The 21,098-nt window shown below is 46.2% G+C and overlaps 1 long non-coding RNA gene across 1 annotated transcript; it reads right to left on the reverse strand.

Moving 5' to 3' along the window:
- Window positions 1–836: 836 nt before the first annotated feature.
- On the reverse strand, window positions 837–20,895 carry LOC120977653. Its single transcript, XR_005773946.1, has 3 exons — window positions 20,742–20,895; window positions 13,802–13,806; window positions 837–849 (listed from the first exon to the last, which is right to left on the reverse strand). It is a non-coding gene; the product is annotated as an uncharacterized LOC120977653 (long non-coding RNA).
- Between the last annotated feature and the right edge of the window lie 203 nt (window positions 20,896–21,098).

Here is a 21,098-nt window from a genome sequence, read left to right on the forward strand (position 1 = left end):
CATGGCTTGCCTGGGAAACTTATAGAGGGTTCAAGAGTAGATAGCTATCAGTTGCTCACAGGTCATTTGGGGCTTTTCCTACCCTTTCCCAGTCTATTTAACAACTACACAGTTATACAAGTACTCATTTGGATATCAGTACTGTCTCAGTAATATAGTCCAGAAGTGGAGCATCTCTCTTGGAGTTTGGACACCTGCCCGACTATCTGATCAAGTTGCAAAATGTCGTAATGTATTTTATTCATCTTGTGATCCTGTATACATCATACTGTCGTTGACTTGTTAACTAATATATTGGTGCATGGAGATCTGTCATCACTCTCCGTTGCACCTATGTTAATATGTACTCCTGCTTTTACAAATAAAGCTTTTTGAAAACAAAAAAAAAAAAAGTACATTAATGCTGATTTTTCATGATGTTTTTATTGAAATTATTGCAAACACTGCAGTTGGATATTACTTTAAAGTCTACAGTGTAATATCAAATAGACTGCAAGTTTGCAGACATTATTTATGGTGTTTTTGTGGAGTTTTGGGGGTCTGTGACATATTTTGTCAAAGCATAGCATGATTTGGATAGGGCATCTTTTCTGGCCTGTATAAAATGCATTGAAAATTAAAATATTTATTCAGTCTGGTTCACACAGAAAGGTCATGACATAGTGACTGCAGGGATTTTTTTAACCTTTATTTATCATTTTATTTAGGATCCAATCCTGCTTTAAAAGGGCATGCAGTTACAACTCTGCTTAACAAAGAAAGGACCTGTAAGCTCTTCTTACACATCTGTTCTAGCAAACAGTTGTATTGCCCATGAACTAACTACTGTGGAGCATATTTTTCTTATAACTTTATGTTGTGCCACTTCTCTCTTTCTCCTCGAAGCTATGTATAAACAAGTTAACTAATGAACATTCCCAGTTGGGGGAACAGTGTCAGACTATTTTTGGACACACAAGTTGTGTATATTTTAAAATGAACAGGCATTGATTGTTTGCTAATGATAAAACCAGACATAGGAAGCAGTATAGTGTATCTGCATGCTGCAGAATTGTTGTAGAAATGTCTCTGTCTCATGCATCTGAAAGAAATTTGCATAAATTGATATGCTTTCCTCCAAAACAACCCCATTGAGATGGAACCAAATTTCTTGTTGAAATTCCTGAAACAGCAATTCTGCCATTTTTTTTTTTTTTAAAGGTTAAAATATGGGATAATTTTTTAGTTAGAATCAGCCAAGAATTTTATTTTTTTTACAAAACTAATTCTTTAAGTTATTCTTATTAGTCCCCCGAGGGACTTTGGTCGTTTCCATAAAGCACTATACTACTTATGTAATGTAATATATTATGCTTTCAGTAAGATACTGACAGGGAACCTAACGGACAACACAGAGGGCAGGCCTGCAGGACTTCATTGGATCTCCAGTTGCCATGTATGGGATTCAGCACCCTGTGATCTCATTTTTGGTGGTTCCGAAGGGTGGCAGTGGGAGCCCTCTCCTTCTGAAACCACTTAGATGCTGCGGTCACAGCATCTAAGGAGTTAAATGGACTGGACTGGTGATTGTGATGATCCATACTGTTATAGCAGAAGCCCAGCTGTCATAAGAGAGCTGAGCTCCTGCTCTTCCTTCTCTCTGTACGAGAGACCTGTGCATTGCCTAGACTAGACTTATTGGTGGTCACTAAGTGGTCAATACTGGAGGGTGAATACAACCATACCGGATACAATTACATTTGTTTTTCAACTTGCTCCTCCATTGCTTACCAGATGTATGCTATCTTTCCACCTTTCTGGCCAATAGATAAAAAAGATAAAAACTGAGATTTCCCCAGTTGTTGATACCTTTTTAAGGCTAATTAAAAAAAATAACAAATCAGAAGCTTTTCAGCCTAGTCTGCTTCCAATGAAATGTGAATGAATAATGAAATGTGCAAAATAATTCTACTTCATATTTTCTGTCTATGCTCCAATTAGCTCCAATTAATTCTACTAATATCACACTATTACTTCAACACATGGCATTTCATCTGTATTTCTGTAATTAGTACCTTTATGAGATAAACTTCCTACACTTCCTTTCATATTGCGAGGTTTCCAGTAATACAATATTTGTAATTCAAAAGTAAACGTGATTTCAGCAGCTCTCACCTGCCTGGAAATTCCAACTCTGAGGCACGGAAACGCTCCCTCACCCGGACTGGGAGCAATAGAGATAAATGCAAAAGAGTAGTTGTGATCGAGGCTACCGGTAGAAGAACCTACCTCCCCATTTACTCATAACAGATACTAACGGTTTAAGTTGTGCCATAACCGTTCTCGTCGAAGGTACACCTGAAAGAGGGCATACCCTGTGGGAGAGTATAGAGAAAAGGGTGGGCAGGGAGGGAACGCTGCTGCCATCCGTGCCCTGTGTGGAAGGTGAGCGGCTGATATAGGCGGCAGGGCGCCCCTCCCACAAATTCAGGCCAATAAATAGGCCTTTATACTTGTGATCGAGGCTACCAGTAGAAGAACCTACCTCCTCATTTACTCATAACAGATACTAACGATTTGAGTTGTGCCATAACCGTTCTCGTCGAAGGTACACCTGAAAGAGGCCAAAAAACCAGCATGAAGTTCAAACACATTTATTAAGACATTACAACGCCAAACTCTGAAAGGCACATGAAATTTCCTGTACAGGGTTAGGAACATATCTATTAAAACAAGACGAGCGCCACTGGCCCAACTTACGAATAATGTGTGCCGGGACTCGATTCTTGGAAGCAGCTGACGCTGCACCTATCCTAAAAGAATGTCCTGAAATAATGAGTGGGTTTGTAACGGGGTTCCGAAGGTGCACTCGTTCCCCCATTACCCGCAGATCTGTTGCTTAGCTTTGGGAATGAGGATCTGTGTTTGACCTCATTCCCAGGGCGGCGTTACTAGCTGGGTGGCTCCCTGCTCCTAAGTCTGCCTTGAGCACCGAGCTGATCACTCGGTGCTCGACTGGTTGGTCTGTCGGTCATGTGACGCTGGCCACGTCACATGACCCTCACTCCCCACTATAAATACAGGCAGCCTGCTGGCCACAGGTTGCCTGTTAATTTAGGTTACACCTGTGATTTGGTCTTTCCTGGCGTACTTACCTCCTGCTGAATTCCTGACGATCCTCTGCCTGCTCCTTGTGTACTTTTCTGCTCTCCTGGTATTTATGACCCCGGCTTCTCCTGACAATTCTCTGCTTGCTCCCTTTGTACTTTGTAGCTTTCCTGGTATTGACTCGGTCCGTTCACGTCCTGTTGTTTGTCTGTCTGTCATCCCTGCCCTTATTCCAAGTTAGGGATTGCCGTCCAGTTGTCCCCTGTCATTAGGACTCGCGAGGAAAGTAGGCAGGGCCAGGGGTAAGGGTGGAGCGCAGTGGTCACGCGACCGTTACAGGGTTGATACCTAAATTGACGGCCAAAACACGCACATGAGATACAAACTGGGAGGTGGATAGAGCCGCCGAACCGAAGGGTAACAAAGGAGTATCTGTACCGCGGTCGGCCAATGCCCCTGACAACTTCTGTAATACCTGAACTGGACACCATTGGTGCGTGGTGCGGAAAAATTTGATCTGAGTAGGGGGACCTGATTGCGAAGTTTTGGTTACCGGTAAGGACAGGATAAAACCCTCCGAGCTGGGGATTAACTGCCTGAGGGCCAGAAAAGAGCTACTAGGTGACTCTCCTGGTCTCATGAAGCCGTAAAAAAGGCCAAGTAAATGGCAGCTTTGACTACCAGGCTTTGTAGCACCCCGAAAGGCCTCATATCCAAAAAATCGGACATGCCTCTAAATACCGTGCTGGAGATGGGTTGTCTACGGGAGCTGAAACCTGGACTACTTTTCTGCAAACCTTTTAAAGTGGCCTTGACAACATGAATTGAGAATAACGAGATTCTCTCTGGATGTGAGAGTGACAAATGACGTTGGACACCAGACAGGTAAGTTCTGAAGGTACTATGTGAGAGGTGGATTTGTACATGACAGTACCCGATGAAAGACAATATGTGGTCTATATGACTTAAACCGCCTTGTGAATGTTCCAGTTGGAATCTACAGTACAACCGCCACCTGGTGTTGTACGCTCTAGTCGTGTTAGCTGAGAGAGACCTGGAAAATAGAACATGGGCAGCGGCTAAGTATTTATTTAACCCATTATTAGCGAGGCGAGATGAGGAAACGGTGTTCTTGAGGCATCGGCTCCTGGGTAAACCTGGGAAAACAGAGAGTAATTATGCTTAGCTAAAGCGTCTACTGCTGCCATCTGCGCGTCATGTACAAGGGAGCTACAGAACCGGAAATTATGCACCAGCGACAATTGCACCAGACGCCTCAAGAACGACATGGCCAGTTGTGACCTGGATTTACCACTGCTCAGGACATTGACGGTGGAGGAACTATCGGAAGTGAAGACCACGGTACAGTCTGTCCAAGAGCTACCCCAAGCATAAGCTGCCGCCACCATAGGATATAACTCCCCCGCCTCTGTAGAGTGGAAAACTCCCGTGGCCTTGAACATTTCTACTGGCCATGTCCCGTTCAGCCAATGGGGGCCAAAAATTGCAGCAAAACCATTATCGACAGAACTTCTAGAAAAAATGATCGGAGAGTTCTTTGAGACTGCTGGAATGAACATGGATACGCCGTTCCAGTGACTCAAAAAGTGATCCCACATGACTAAATCTGCTTGTGCTTGACTATCCAGGAACACTGGACCATCCTGACAGGGGGCTTCTGAAAGGAGTGGTAATAAACGTGCCACGAAAGACCTACCCTGAGGAATGACAAGCATCACAAAATTAAGCATGCCTAATAGTGACTGTAACTCAACCTTCATGGTGACCCTACCAACTGTGAATTTATGAATGACTTCCTGGACCCTGATTAATTTGTCTACCGGTAACCTGGCGGACATGCTCCCGGTGTCCAAAACGATGCCTAAGAAGGTAATGGTGGTGGAAGGACCATCCACCTTCTTGGGGGAAACTGGAATCCCTAACTGCGCAAAACAAGCTAAGAGACTCTGTAAATCTTCTTGTATGCCCTGTGGAGATTCGATCAGTAGGAAATCGTCTAGGTAGTGTATGACGTGTTCACAACCGAACTTGTTCTCAAGAATCCAGTGTAACGCTTTTGCCAGCTGATCGAAAATCCAGGGGCTCCTTCTGGATCCAAAGGTTAGCTTAGTGGCGAAATAATATGAGGCTTTCCACTTAATTCCGTGCCATCGCCAAAGCTCTGGCCTGATCGGAATTAATTTAAAAGCGTCCGATATGTCTGCTTTGGACAGAACTGCGCCAGGACCTGTAGCTAAAAAGAGAGCAATCGCCTGATCGATGGAAGTATATAGCATGCTGACTTCCTCGGCTGGTATGAGAGAATTCAGGCTTGGTGCATGTGTTCCGTGGGGGGCTGACAGATCAAAAATTAGTCTCTCTTTTTTACTAAATTTACCCGTGACCACCCCTATTGGACTGACTGAAAAGGTCCGATGATGTAACCCTTTTCTATCTCAATCTGTAACAGCCTATCTATGGAACCAGGATTGTGTAAAGCGGACTGTAAGTTCCTACATTCAAGGGTGTCATCTGGTAACGCCACAAGGCCTGTGTGGAAACCGGTCGTAAAACCAGAGATGAGAAAATCGCAAAAATAAGAATCCTCATGCCCCTGCAAGTAAAACTGCAAGAGATCCACATTTACGACGCTCATGCAATGTTTATCTGTTTTTAATGAACATGCTACCTTTGGGTGAGCGCGAAAACAATTGACGCAAATGTGCAACAGACGGCACTGGCTATAATTGCATGCAGAAAAATTGTAATTGTTGCAGATCTGTGATCTGCCCAACTACTTGATGGGACGGCCAAGTTTATCCACAGACAAATTCTTTTGGTTAATATCCGACGAACCTGGGATAGGAGCTGAAGCATTGGACCTTGGGGCATTGGCAGCATTGTGACACCACTTGCCCGTGTGGTAAATAGACTGGCATGAGGAACATGCCAGGGCTTTCAGACCTGCGAAATGCCTACAGAAAATTTCTGTGTCAATATTCGCCCAGTTGGTAGTAAACTGAAATTGGCTAAGAGCCGCTGCCGCTTTAGCGGAAAAGGAGCAATGGTAATCATAAAAACCAAAACCTCCGTATTTGTAACCCAGCTCCGTGACCCTAAACAAGTAAAGGTCCAATTCTTCCCTCCTATCAGGTCGTACGGAACATATGATGTCTCTATACAGACTAAAAGCGAGTACAAATTCTGGGATGGTCAATTTCCTACTAAGTCTGAGATCGCGACCTTTCAGGACGACAGAGACATCACCACAAGCGATGACCCTATTGTCCGACAGGTCACGAGTGGCAATTAACAGGGAGGCGAGGTTCACGTCCCTCCCATCCAGGATGTCCTTTTTAATATTGGCAGGAATGAAATGGGCTGGAGTGACATTGGGCATGGTATCAAAGTTACCTGAAGTGCTAGCTATTGGCGCGGCTGCAACCGAAAACTGTGTGGATGGTGAGGACAAGACGGTGACCCTTGACTCCACTGACTCCAATCTAGACTGTACATTCGAGATAGATGACGTCAAACTATTGAGCATGACATGAAGTTGGGTCAAAGAAGTTTGGACAGTAGCCATCGAGACCTCTTGCTGACCAGCTTCTACTGGGGTGGACACCAGCAACCGATACAGCTCTGCCTTCTGGGCCGCAGCCGGGAAAGGAATGCCTCTTTTTGTCAACTCAGACATAAGCTTTGGTACAGTCCAATTATGAAGTGATGGAATACTGCCGGATTCTGAAACCCTGGAACCAAAGTCTTCACCAGAAGCATCCACGACATCTGACATGTGAGACATGATAAGACTGTGGGAACAAACAAAAATTTGACGAACGTCACCATTACAGTCTAATGACCTGCTAACTAACACCCGTGAAGCTATGCCAACACCGTATCTGCTGAAAACCGTCATGCAAGAAAGGAGCAAACGACCCTGGTGATAGCATGACAGCTGAGGGACAATGAACAGAGGTAGGGTGTTGTAGAAAGCAGAAAACGTGTAAGCCCGTGGAGAGAGGACCTTACCAGAAGAAAGGAACACAATGCCTCTGTAGCAAACACTCTGTGGCGACCGAGGAAAAAGAACCTGTCCACACAAAGTAACCAGAAATGAGAAACTATCGCCAAGAGGAGTCCAAAATAGACCACAATAAAAAAATATATATTTTTTTAATTTCTGCGTACGAAACGTGACAATCGATGCTGCATGAGACAGTGTGAAACCTTATGCTGGGTAATTTGAACCAAGTGTCTTACATTTGATACAGACCTGCCCTGAGTGCAGATAAACTACGCTACATAACGGCCAAATTACTGCCACTAGATACATAATAACTGCCGCATTACCGCTCCCAAAAAATACTGTCACAAGTAACCTGCATAGCTATCGGACATACCGTACATCACCATAAGGTGCATCTAGGGTCCAAAGAGTACTCTACCAAAAGGGCCCACGCAAAATGGCGGATTGCCGTGCCCACAAAATACTGCTATATAGCGCGTAACAAGTGGCGCTTGACAGCGCTCATAAAATACTGGCAATAGTAAATCACCTATGTATGTAATACAAACCGGATTCCAAAAAAGTTGGGACACTAAACAAATGGGAATAAAAACTGAATGCAATGATGTGGAGATGGCAAATGGCAATATTTTATTTGTAATAGAACGTAGATGACAGATCAAACGTTTAATCCGAGTAAATGTATCATTTTAAAGGAAAAATACGTTGATTCCAATTTTCACGGTGTCAACAAATCCCAAAAAAGTTGGGACAAGTAGCAATAAGAGGCTGGAAAAAGTAAATTTGAGCATAACGAAGAGCTGGAAGACCAATTAACACTAATTAGGTCAATTGGCAACATGATTGGGTATAAAAAGAGCTTCTCAGAGTGGCAGTGTCTCTCAGAAGCCAAGATGGGTAGAGGATCACCAATTCCCACAATGTTGCGCAGAAAGATAGTGGAGCAATATCAGAAAGGTGTTACCCAGCGAAAAATTGCAAAGACTTTGCATCTATCATCATCAACTGTGCATAACATCATCCGAAGATTCTAAGAATCTGGAACAATCTCTGTGCGTAAGGGTCAAGGCCGTAAAACCATACTGGATGCCCGTGATCTCCGGGCCCTTAAACGACACTGCACCACAAACAGGAATGCTACTGTAAAGGAAATCACAGAATGGGCTCAGGAATACTTCCAGAAACCATTGTCAGTGAACACAATCGACCGTGCCATTCGCCGTTGCCAGCTGAAACTCTACAGTGCAAAGAAGAAGCCATTTCTAAGCAAGATCCACAAGCTCAGGCGTTTTCACTGGGCCAGGGATCATTTAAAATGGAGTGTGGCAAAATGGAAGACTGTTCTGTGGTCAGACGAGTCACGATTTAAAGTTCTTTTTGGAAATCTGGGACGCCATGTCATACGGACCAAAGAGGACAAGGACAACCCAAGTTGTTATCAACGCTCAGTTCAGAAGCCTGCATCTCTGATGGTATGGGGTTGCGTAAGTACGTGTGGCATGGGCAGCTTGCATGTCTGCAAAGGCACCATCAATGCAGAAAAATATATTCAGGTTCTAGAACAACATATGCTCCCATCCAGAAGTTATCTCTTTCAGGGAAGACCCTGCATTTTTCAACAAGATAATGCCAGACCACATTCTGCATCAATCACAACATCATGGCTGCGTAGGAGAAGGATCCGGGTACTGAAATGGCCAGTCTGCAGTCCAGATCTTTCACCTATAGAGAACATTTGGCGCATCATAAAGAGGAAGGTGCAACAAAGAAGGCCCAAGACTAGAGTTGAGCGAACACCTGGATGTTCGGGTTCGACGAGTTCGGCCGAACTTTCGAAAAATGTTCGGGTTCGGGATCCGAACTCGACCCGAACTTCATCCCGAACCCGAACCCCATAGAAGTCAATGGGGACCCGAACTTTTGGGCACTAAAAAGGCTGTAAAACACACCCGGAAAGGGCTAGAGGGCTGCAAAAGGCAGCAAAATGTAGTTAAATCCCCTGCAAACAAATGTAGATAGGGAAATGATGAGTTAACATAAAATAAATAAAAATTAAACAATATTAATTGGAGTGAGGTCCCATAGCACAGAATCAGGCTTCAAGTCACCCACCAATGGAGAAGGTCACTTACTATTATTTTGACCACAGCACCCAGACAAAGGAGAGAGGTCCCACAGCAGAGAACCAGGCATCATATCACCCACCACAGGAGTAGGCCACCATTTAGTTACTTTGACCCCTACACCCAGACGGAGGAGAGAGGTTACACAGCAGAGAATCAGGCATTTAGATCACCCACCACAGGAGTAGGCCACCATTGAATCAGACCCCGGCAACCATGTCAGATGGCACAAGCATAAGCTTTATATCAATCAGCACAGGAGAAGGCGACTTTGACAGACTTTGACCCCTACACCCGGACGGAGGAGAGAGGTTTCAAAGCAGAGAATCAGGCATTTAGATCACCCACCACAGGAGTAGGCCCCCATTGAATCAGACCCTGGCAACCATGTCAGATGGCACAACCATCAGCTTTATATCAATCAGCACAGGAGAAGGCGACTTTGAAAGACTTTGACCCCTACACCCAGATGGAGGAGAGAGGTTTCACAGCAGAGAATCAGGCATCATATCAACCACCACAGGAGAAGCCACCATTTAGTTACTTTGACCCCTGCACCCAGGAAGAGGAGAGAGGCACCACAGCACATATTCTGGCATCATATCAGCCACCACAGGAGAAGCCACCATTGAGTTACTTTGACCCCCGCACCCAGGAAGAGGAGAGAGGCACCACAGCACATATTCTGGCATCATATCAGCCACCACAGGAGAAGCCACCATTGAGTTACTTTGACCCCCGCACCCAGGAAGAGGAGAGAGGCACCACAGCACATATTCTGGCATCATATCAGCCACCACAGGAGAAGCCACCATTGAGTTAATTTGACCCCTGCACCCAGGAAGAGGAGAGAGGCCCCACAGCACATATTCTGGCATCATATCAGCCACCACAGGAGAAGCCACCATTTAGTTACTTTGACCCCTTCACCCAAACAGAGGAGAGAGGTTCCACATCAGAGAATCAGGCATCATATCAACCACCACAGGAGTAGGCCACAATTTAATGGGACCCCGGCAACCATGTCAGATGGCACAACCATCAGCTTCATATCAATCAGCACAGGAGAAGGCGACTTTGAAAGACTTTGACCCCTACACCCAGACAGAGGAGAGAGGTTTCACAGCAGAGAATCAGGCATTTAGATCACCCACCACAGGAGTAGGCCCCCATTGAATCAGACCCTGGCAACCATGTCAGATGGCACAACCATCAGCTTTATATCAATCAGCACAGGAGAAGCCACCATTGAGTTACTTTGACCCCTGCACCCAGGAAGAGGAGAGAGGCCCCACAGCACATATTCTGGCATCATATCAGCCACCACAGGAGAAGCCACCATTGAGTTACTTTGACCCCCGCACCCAGGAAGAGGAGAGAGGCACCACAGCACATATTCTGGCATCATATCAGCCACCACAGGAGAAGCCACCATTGAGTTACTTTGACCCCTGCACCCAGGAAGAGGAGAGAGGCCCCACAGCACATATTCTGGCATCATACTAACCACCACAGGAGAAGCCACCATTGAGTTACTTTGACCCCTGCACCCAGGAAGAGGAGAGAGGCCCCACAGCACATATTCTGGCATCATATCAGCCACCACAGGAGAAGCCACCATTGAGTTACTTTGACCCCCGCACCCAGGAAGAGGAGAGAGGCACCACAGCACATATTCTGGCATCATATCAGCCACCACAGGAGAAGCCACCATTGAGTTACTTTGACCCCTGCACCCAGGAAGAGGAGAGAGGCCCCACAGCACATATTCTGGCATCATACTAACCACCACAGGAGAAGCCACCATTGAGTTACTTTGACCCCTGCACCCAGGAAGAGGAGAGAGGCCCCACAGCACATATTCTGGCATCATATCAGCCACCACAGGAGAAGCCACCATTGAGTTACTTTGACCCCCGCACCCAGGAAGAGGAGAGAGGCACCACAGCACATATTCTGGCATCATATCAGCCACCACAGGAGAAGCCACCATTGAGTTACTTTGACCCCCGCACCCAGGAAGAGGAGAGAGGCACCACAGCACATATTCAGGCATCATATCACACACCACAGGAGAAGGCCTCTTTCAGTGATTTAGGCCTTTGGACCCAGACAGAGGAGAGAGGCACCACAGCACATATTCTGGCATCATATCAGCCACCACAGGAGAAGCCACCATTGAGTTACTTTGACCCCTGCACCCAGGAAGAGGAGAGAGGCCCCACAGCACATATTCTGGCATCATATCAGCCACCACAGGAGAAGCCACCATTTAGTTACTTTGACCCCTGCACCCAGGAAGAGGAGAGAGGCACCACAGCACATATTCTGGCATCATATCAGCCACCACAGGAGAAGCCACCATTGAGTTACTTTGACCCCCGCACCCAGGAAGAGGAGAGAGGCACCACAGCACATATTCTGGCATCATATCAGCCACCACAGGAGAAGCCACCATTGAGTTACTTTGACCCCCGCACCCAGGAAGAGGAGAGAGGCACCACAGCACATATTCAGGCATCATATCACACACCACAGGAGAAGGCCTCTTTCAGTGATTTAGGCCTTTGGACCCAGACAGAGGAGAGAGGCACCACAGCACATATTCTGGCATCATATCAGCCACCACAGGAGAAGCCACCATTGAGTTACTTTGACCCCTGCACCCAGGAAGAGGAGAGAGGCCCCACAGCACATATTCTGGCATCATATCAGCCACCACAGGAGAAGCCACCATTTAGTTACTTTGACCCCTGCACCCAGGAAGAGGAGAGAGGCACCACAGCACATATTCTGGCATCATATCAGCCACCACAGGAGAAGCCACCATTTAGTTACTTTGACCCCTTCACCCAAACAGAGGAGAGAGGTTCCACATCAGAGAATCAGGCATCATATCAACCACCACAGGAGTAGGCCACAATTTAGTTTATTTGACCCCTGCACCCAGGAAGAGGAGAGAGGCCCCACAGCACATATTCTGGCATCATATCACACACCACAGGAGAAGGCCTCTTTCAGTGATTTAGGCCTTTGGACCCAGACAGAGGAGAGAGGTCAGAGATTAGCTTCATATCCCCCAGCACAGCAGAAGACCGCTTTATTTGACTTAGGCCTCAGCACCCAGACAGAAGACAGAGGTAGCATGGCAGAGGTTATGGCTTCATGTCACCCGTTAGTTTAACCGGCCACTTTCATCTGGTTAGGCCCCGGCGCCCAGACAGAGAAGAGTTTCATTCAACTGTGGGTTTCATAAAATTTGTATGAAATAAAGAAGTGGCCCGTAGCACAACAAGACATGTTTTAGGCAGTTAATAAGGACTACTCTGCACAAGGGAGGGACAGGTCCTGTGGGATCCATGCCTGGTTCATCTTTATGAAGGTCAGCTTGTCCACGTTGGCTGTGGACAGGCGGCTGCGCTTGTCAGTAATGACGCCCCCTGCCGTGCTGAATACGCGTTCAGATAAAACGCTGGCCGCCGGGCAGGAAAGCACCTCCAAGGCATAACATGCTAACTCTGGCCACGTGGACAATTTCGAAACCCAGTAGTTGAATGGGGCCGAACCATCCGTCAGGATGTGGAGGGGTGTGCAGACATACTGTTCAACCATGTTAGTGAAATGCTGCCTCCTGCTAACACGTTCCGTATCAGGTGTCGGTGCAGATAGCTGTGGCGTGGAGACAAAACTTTTCCACATTTCTGCCATGCTAACCCTGCCCTCAGATGAGCTGGCCGTGACACAGCTGCGTTGGCGACCTCTTGCCACTCCTCTGCCTTCACCTTCCACCTGTTCCCCTGTGACATGTGGGAATGCTCTCAAGAGCGCCTCTATCAGCGTGCGCTTGTACTCGCGCATCTTACGGTCGCGCTCCAGTTCAGGAATTAAAGTGGGCACATTGTCTTTATACCGGGGATCCAGCAGGGTGGCCACCCAGTAGTCTGCACACGTTAAAACGTGGGCAACTCTGCTGTCGTTGCGCAGGCATTGGAGCATATATTCGCTCATGTGGGCCAGGCTACCCATGGGTAAGGACAAGCTGTCCTCTGTGGGAGGCGTATCGTCATCGTCCACCGTATCCCCCCAGCCACGCACCAGTGATGGGCCTGGGCTGCCACCCCGCTGTGAACTTGCGTCATCCTCGTCCCCCTCCACCTCCTCCTCCTCATCCTCCTCGTCCTCCAGTACAGTGCCTTGGCTGGCGACTTGTGAACCTGTCCTCTGCTGCTTAAACAAACCTCCCTCTGAGCCACTTCGAACAGACTGGCCCGAAAGTGTTAGAAACGAGCCCTCATCCTCCTCCTCCTCCTCCACCTGGGCCACCTCCTCTAACATCATTGCCCTAAGTGTTTTCTCAAGGAGACATAGAAGTGGTATTGTAACGCTGATAACAGTGTCATCGCCACTGGCCATGTTGGTGGAGTACTCGAAACAGCGCAGCAGGGCACACAGGTCTCGCATGGAGGCCCAATCATTGGTGGTGAAGTGGTGCTGTTCGGCAGTACGACTGACGCGAGCGTGCTGCAGCTGAAACTCCACTATGGCCTGCTGCTGCTCGCACAGTCTCTCCAGCATGTGCAAGGTGGAGTTCCACCGGGTGGGCACGTCGCATATGAGGCGGTGAGCGGGAAGGCCGAAGTTCCGCTGTAGCGCAGACAGGCGAGCAGCGGCAGGATGTGAACGGCGGAAGCGCGCACAGACGGCCCGCACTTTATGCAGCAGCTCTGACATGTTGGGGTAGTGGTGATTGAACCTCTGCACCACCAAGTTCAGCACATGCGCCAGGCAAGGGATGTGCGTCAAACCGGCTAGTCCCAGAGCTGCCACGAGATTTCGCCCATTATCGCATACCACCAGGCCTGGCTTGAGGCCCACCGGCAGAAACCACTCGTCGGTCTGTTGTTCAATACCCCGCCACAACTCCTTTGCGCTGTGGGGCCTGTCCCCCAAACATATGAGTTTCAGAATGGCCTGCTGACGTTTACCCCGGGCTGTGCTGAAGTTGGTGGTGAAGGTGTGTGGCTGACCGGATGAGCTGGTGGAAGCAGTGGAGGAGGAAGCCGAGTAGGAGGAGGAGGCTACAGGAGGCAGAGAATGATGCCCTGCGATCCTAGGGGGCGGAAGGACGTGCGCCAAGGAACTGTCCGCCGGGGGCCCAGCCGCCACTACATTCATCCAGTGTGCAGTTAGTGAGATATAGCGTCCCTGGCCGTGCTTACTGGTCCACGTATCTGTGGTTAGGTGGACCTTGCCACAAATGGCGTTGCGCAGTGCACACTTGATTTTATCGGACACTTGCATGTGCAGGGAAGGCACGGCTGTCTTGGAGAAGTAGTGGCGGCTGGGAACCACATACTGCGGGACAGCCATGGCCATCAGCTGTTTGAAGCTGTCTGTGTCCACCAGCCGGAATGACAGCATTTCAAAGGCCAGCAGTTTAGAAATGCTGGCGTTCAGGCCAAGGGCTCGAGGGTGACTCGGGGGGAATTTGCGCTTCCTCTCTAAGGTTTGAGATATTGAGAGCTGAACGCTGCTGTGTGATATAGTGGAGACGCTAGTTGACGGTGGCGGTGGTGGTGGTGTCGGTGGCACATCCTCTGTTTGCTGCTCGGCAGGTGGCAACATTCCTCTCGAGGCGGAAGCCGAGGCAGCAGCGGTAGAGGGAGCAGGGGGAGCCTCAGCGAGTGCCTGGTTTTTAAGGTGTGTACCCCACTGCAGTTCATGCTTTGCATGTAGATGCCTGGTCATGCAGGTTGTGCTGAGGTTCAGAACGTTAATGCCTCACCTCAGGCTCTGATGGCAGGGCGTGCAAGTCACTCGGGTCTTGTCGGTAGGACATTGTTTAAAGAAGTGCCATGCCAGGGAACTCTTTGAAGCTGCCTTTGTGGGGCTGGGTCCCTGTTGGCGATGTCCAGTAGCAGGCGAACTCTGGGGGCGGCGGCTCGTCTGCTTTGGCCCCCTGCTCCCTCTTTGGCTTCGCTGTTGTCTCGGTCTCACCACTACCTCTTCCTCTGAACTGTGAAAGTCATCGCCACGACCTTCAGTCCATGTGGGGTCTAAGACCTCATCGTCCTCTGCATCGTCTTCCACCCAGTCTCCCTCCCTGACCTCCTCCTGTTCAGTCTGCACACTGCAAAAAGACGCGGCAGTGGGCACCTGTGTTTCGTCATCATCAGAGAGTCGGTGACTCTGCTGTGGTGGTATTCCCATGTCCTCTTCATCTGGAGACATAAGTGGTTGTGCGTCAGTGCATGGTATGTCTTCCTCCACTGGGGAAGGGCTAGGTGGACGCCCCTGGGAAACCCTGGAAGCAGAGTCTTCAAACAGAAGAAGAGACTGCTGCATAACTTGTGGCTCAGACCGTTTCCCTGATATGCTTGGGGGTGATGTGACAGACTGATGGGCTTGGTTTTCAGGTGCCACCTGTGCGCTTTCCGCAGAAGACTGGGTGGAAGACCATGTGGTGAACGTGCTGGAAGCACTGTCGGCCACCCAATCGATTAATGCCTGTACCTGCTCAGGCCTTACCATCCTAAGAGCGGCATTGGGCCCCACGAGATATTGCGGTACATTCTGCCGGCTAGTTGAGGGAGTTCGTTCCCTACTGTGTGCGCCTGGGGCCAAACGGCCACGTCCTCTACCAGCAACAGAGGCTCCACGGACACCACCACGACCGCGTCCTCGTCCCTTAATAGTATTTTTCTTCATTGTTGCGATTCAACTCGCACCACAATGAAATATATTATTTTTTATAAGCAAAATCCCCTCACTGGAATACTTTCAGTCTTTTGACTGTATGGATTACAGATGGAATGACTGTTATATGTGAGTACCGCTTTCTTTGACAGATTCTAGTATGGGTACATATATGTTTTCCCAACCCCAGCACATTAGTTTGCTAATTCCAGATGTATGAAACGCAGGCCTAACTGTATCTAGTATATTGAACGCCAGATAAACTAACTTGGCCTTTTTTAAATAAAAAAAAAATTCCCTCACTGGAATACTTTCAGTCTTTTGACTGTATGGATTACAGATGGAATGACTGTTATATGTGAGTACCGCTTTCTTTGACAGATTCTAGTATGGGTACATATATGTTTTCCCAACCTCAGCACATTAGTTTGCTAATTCCAGATGTATGAAACGCAGGCCTAACTGTATCTAGTATATTGAACGCCAGATAAACTAACTTGGCCTTTTTTAAATAAAAAAAAAATTCCCTCACTGGAATACTTTCAGTCTTTTGACTGTATGGATTACAGATGGAATGACTGTTATATGTGAGTACCGCTTTCTTTGACAGATTCTAGTATGGGTACATATATGTTTTCCCAACCCCAGCACATTAGTTTGCTAATTCCAGATGTATGAAACGCAGGCCTAACTGTATCTAGTATATTGAACGCCAGATAAACTAACTTGGCCTTTTTTAAATAAAAAAAAAATTCCCTCACTGGAATACTTTCAGTCTTTTGACTGTATGGATTACAGATGGAATGACTGTTATATGTGAGTACCGCTTTCTTTGACAGATTCTAGTATGGGTACATATATGTTTTCCCAACCCCAGCACATTAGTTTGCTAATTCCAGATGTATGAAACGCAGGCCTAACTGTATCTAGTATATTGAACGCCAGATAAACTAACTTGGCCTTTTTTAAATAAAAAAAAAATTCCCTCACTGGAATACTTTCAGTCTTTTGACTGTATGGATTACAGATGGAATGACTGTTATATGTGAGTACCGCTTTCTTTGACAGATTCTAGTATGGGTACATATATGTTTTCCCAACCCCAGCACATTAGTTTGCTAATTCCAGATGTATGAAACGCAGGCCTAACTGTATCTAGTATATTGAACGCCAGATAAACTAACTTGGCCTTTTTTAAATAAAATAAAAATTCCCTCACTGGAATACTTTCAGTCTTTTGACTGTATGGATTACAGATGGAATGACTGTTATATGTGAGTACCGCTTTCTTTGACAGATTCTAGTATGGGTACATATATGTTTTCCCAACCCCAGCACATTAGTTTGCTAATTCCAGATGTATGAAACGCAGGCCTAACTGTATCTAGTATATTGAACGCCAGATAAACTAACTTGGCCTTTTTTAAATAAAAAAAATCCCCTCACTGGAATACTTTCAGTCTTTTGACTGTATGGATTACAGATGGAATGACTGTTATATGTGAGTACCGCTTTCTTTGACAGATTCTAGTATGGGTACATATATGTTTTCCCAACCCCAGCACATTAGTTTGCTAATTCCAGATGTATGAAACGCAGGCCTAACTGTATCTAGTATATTGAACGCCAGATAAACTAACTTGGCCTTTTTTAAATAAAAAAAATCCCCTCACTGGAATACTTTCAGTCTTTTGACTGTATGGATTACAGAGGGAATGACTGTTATATGTGAGTACCGCTTTCTTTGACAGATTCTAGTATGGGTACATATATGTTTTCCCAACCCCAGCACATTAGTTTGCTAATTCCAGATGTATGAAACGCAGGCCTAACTGTATCTAGTATATTGAACGCCAGATAAACTAACTTGGCCTTTTTTAAATAAAAAAAATCCCCTCACTGGAATACTTTCAGTCTTTTGACTGTATGGATTACAGATGGAATGACTGTTATATGTGAGTACCGCTTTCTTTGACAGATTCTAGTATGGGTACATATATGTTTTCCCAACCCCAGCACATTAGTTTGCTAATTCCAGATGTATGAAACGCAGGCCTAACTGTATCTAGTATATTGAACGCCAGATAAACTAACTTGGCCTTTTTTAAATAAAAAAAATCCCCTCACTGGAATACTTTCAGTCTTTTGACTGTATGGATTACAGATGGAATGACTGTTATATGTGAGTACAGCTTTCTTTGACAGAATCTAGTATGGGTACATATATGTTTTCCCAACCCCAGCACATTAGTTTGCTAATTCCAGATGTATGAAACGCAGGCCTAACTGTATCTAGTATATTGAACGCCAGATAAACTAACTTGGCCTTTTTTAAATAAAAAAAATCCCCTCACTGGAATACTTTCAGTCTTTTGACTGTATGGATTACAGATGGAATGACTGTTATATGTGAGTACCGCTTTCTTTGACAGATTCTAGTATGGGTACATATATGTTTTCCCAACCCCAGCATATTAGTTTGCTAATTCCAGATGTATGAAACGCAGGCCTAACTGTATCTAGTATATTGAACGCCAGATAAACTAACTTGGCCTTTTTTAAATAAAAAAAATTCCCTCACTGGAATACTTTCAGTCTTTTGACTGTATGGATTACAGATGGAATGACTGTTATATGTGAGTACCGCTTTCTTTGACAGATTCTAGTATGGGTACATATATGTTTTCCCAACCCCAGCACATTAGTTTGCTAATTCCAGATGTATGAAACGCAGGCCTAACTGTATCTAGTATATTGAACGCCAGATAAACTAACTTGGCCTTTTTTAAATAAAAAAAAAATTCCCTCACTGGAATACTTTCAGTCTTTTGACTGTATGGATTACAGATGGAATGACTGTTATATGTGAGTACCGCTTTCTTTGACAGATTCTAGTATGGGTACATATATGTTTTCCCAACCCCAGCACATTAGTTTGCTAATTCCAGATGTATGAAACGCAGGCCTAACTGTATCTAGTATATTGAACGCCAGATAAACTAACTTGGCCTTTTTTAAATAAAAAAAATCCCCTCACTGGAATACTTTCAGTCTTTTGACTGTATGGATTACAGATGGAATGACTGTTATATGTGAGTACCGCTTTCTTTGACAGATTCTAGTATGGGTACATATATGTTTTCCCAACCCCAGCACATTAGTTTGCTAATTCCAGATGTATGAAACGCAGGCCTAACTGTATCTAGTATATTGAACGCCAGATAAACTAACTTGGCCTTTTTTAAATAAAAAAAATTCCCTCACTGGAATACTTTCAGTCTTTTGACTGTATGGATTACAGATGGAATGACTGTTATATGTGAGTACCGCTTTCTTTGACAGATTCTAGTATGGGTACATATATGTTTTCCCAACCCCAGCACATTAGTTTGCTAATTCCAGATGTATGAAACGCAGGCCTAACTGTATCTAGTATATTGAACGCCAGATAAACTAACTTGGCCTTTTTTAAATAAAAAAAAAATTCCCTCACTGGAATACTTTATGGCTTTTCACTGTATGGATTACAGGTGGACTGGTATTAGTAGGGGTGACACAAGCACACCCAAGTCCCTGATGTAGGATTTCTATGGCACAGACCACTATTACAAGTGATTAATGGACGTTGGGAGAGATTGTGCTGCAGCACTAGTCCCAAGATGGCCGCCGCCTATCAGCCCAGTAACATGTGCCACAAAATGGTCTGCACAACCTTTAAAAAAAATAGCCTTGGACTGTGCTGCTAAATCGCTATTGGTCTGAATCCCAGGTGTAGATGTCTGACTTGTTTGGAGCTTTGGAATGCACACTGTGGCAGCTTCTGCTGCAGCACTACAAGTCGCAAAATGGCGGCCGGCGGTCAGCCCAGGTACATGTGGATGGAAAAATCACTCTGGCCACTCTAAAAATAGCCAATCCCTATCAAAAAAGCAGCTCAGCTGCAGTTGTTCAGATGAATCACAGGTGGAGGAGAGAAATTTGCTTCCAGTTATTCAATTATCCCTGCCTATTCTCGCCCTAGCATCAGCTGCGTCTATCCCTGTTCTATTCACATCGGGAGTGAGCACGTCCCGACGTGCGCACAAGCTTATAAAGAGGCTGAGTCACATGCTGCACTTGGCCAATCACAGCCTTGCCAATAGTAGGCATGGCTGCGATGGCATCTTAGGGCAAGTAGTATGATGCATGTTGATTGGCTGCTTTGCAGCCTTTCAAAATGCGCCAAAATACATGCCGAACGACGAACCCGAACTTTTACGAAAAAGTTCGGGTTCGGGTCCGTGTCACGAACACCCCAAAATTCGGTACGGACCCGAACTATGCTCGAACTGTTCGCTCAACACTACCCAAGACGATTGAACAGTTAGAGGCCTGTATTAGACAAGAATGGGAGAGCATTCCTATTTCTAAACTTGAGAAACTGGTCTCCTCGGTCCCCAGACGTCTGTTGAGTGTTGTAAGAAGAAGGGGAGATGCCACACAGTGGTGAAAATGGCCTTGTCCCAACTTTTTGGGGATTTGTTGACACCATGAAATTCTGATTCAACATATTTTTCCCTTAAAATGGTACATTTTCTCAGTTTAAACTTTTGTTCCGTGATTTATGTTCTATTCTGAATAAAATATTAGAAGTTGGCACCTCCACATCATTGCATTCAGTTTTTATTCACGATTTGTATAGTGTCCCAACTTTTTTGGAATCCAGTTTGTAAATCGTACTTGAATGCCATAAGATGTATCTAGGAAGCAAAGAGTAGTTCCTAAAAAGGGGCCCATACGGCACTGCCATACCGTTATCACATCACAGTAAGGCAGTGTTTCCCAACCAATGCGCCCCCAGCCGCCGCAAAAACACAACTCCCAGCACGCCAGGACAGCCCTTGGCCTTGCGGGCATGCTGGGAGCCGCAGCCCCGCAACAGCCGGAGGCACACCTGCCGGGAAACACCGCAGTAAGGTATACTACTTAAAGCGCTCTACACTTTAACCCCCTATTCCCCCATTCTGCCTGATATTATAACCCTACCTAGCTAAGAGCACGGCAGCCCGTGCCAGACTTTATGCCACAAACTAAAAGTAAGCCGAAGTTTCCCACCCCCCTCCCCTCTCCTACCCCCTATATGCCTCCCCAATATAGCTAAAAAAGTAACTAATGCAAAAAAC

Source organism: Bufo bufo, chromosome 1, assembly GCF_905171765.1.
Source record: "Bufo bufo chromosome 1, aBufBuf1.1, whole genome shotgun sequence".
Lineage (NCBI taxonomy): Eukaryota > Metazoa > Chordata > Amphibia > Anura > Bufonidae > Bufo > Bufo bufo.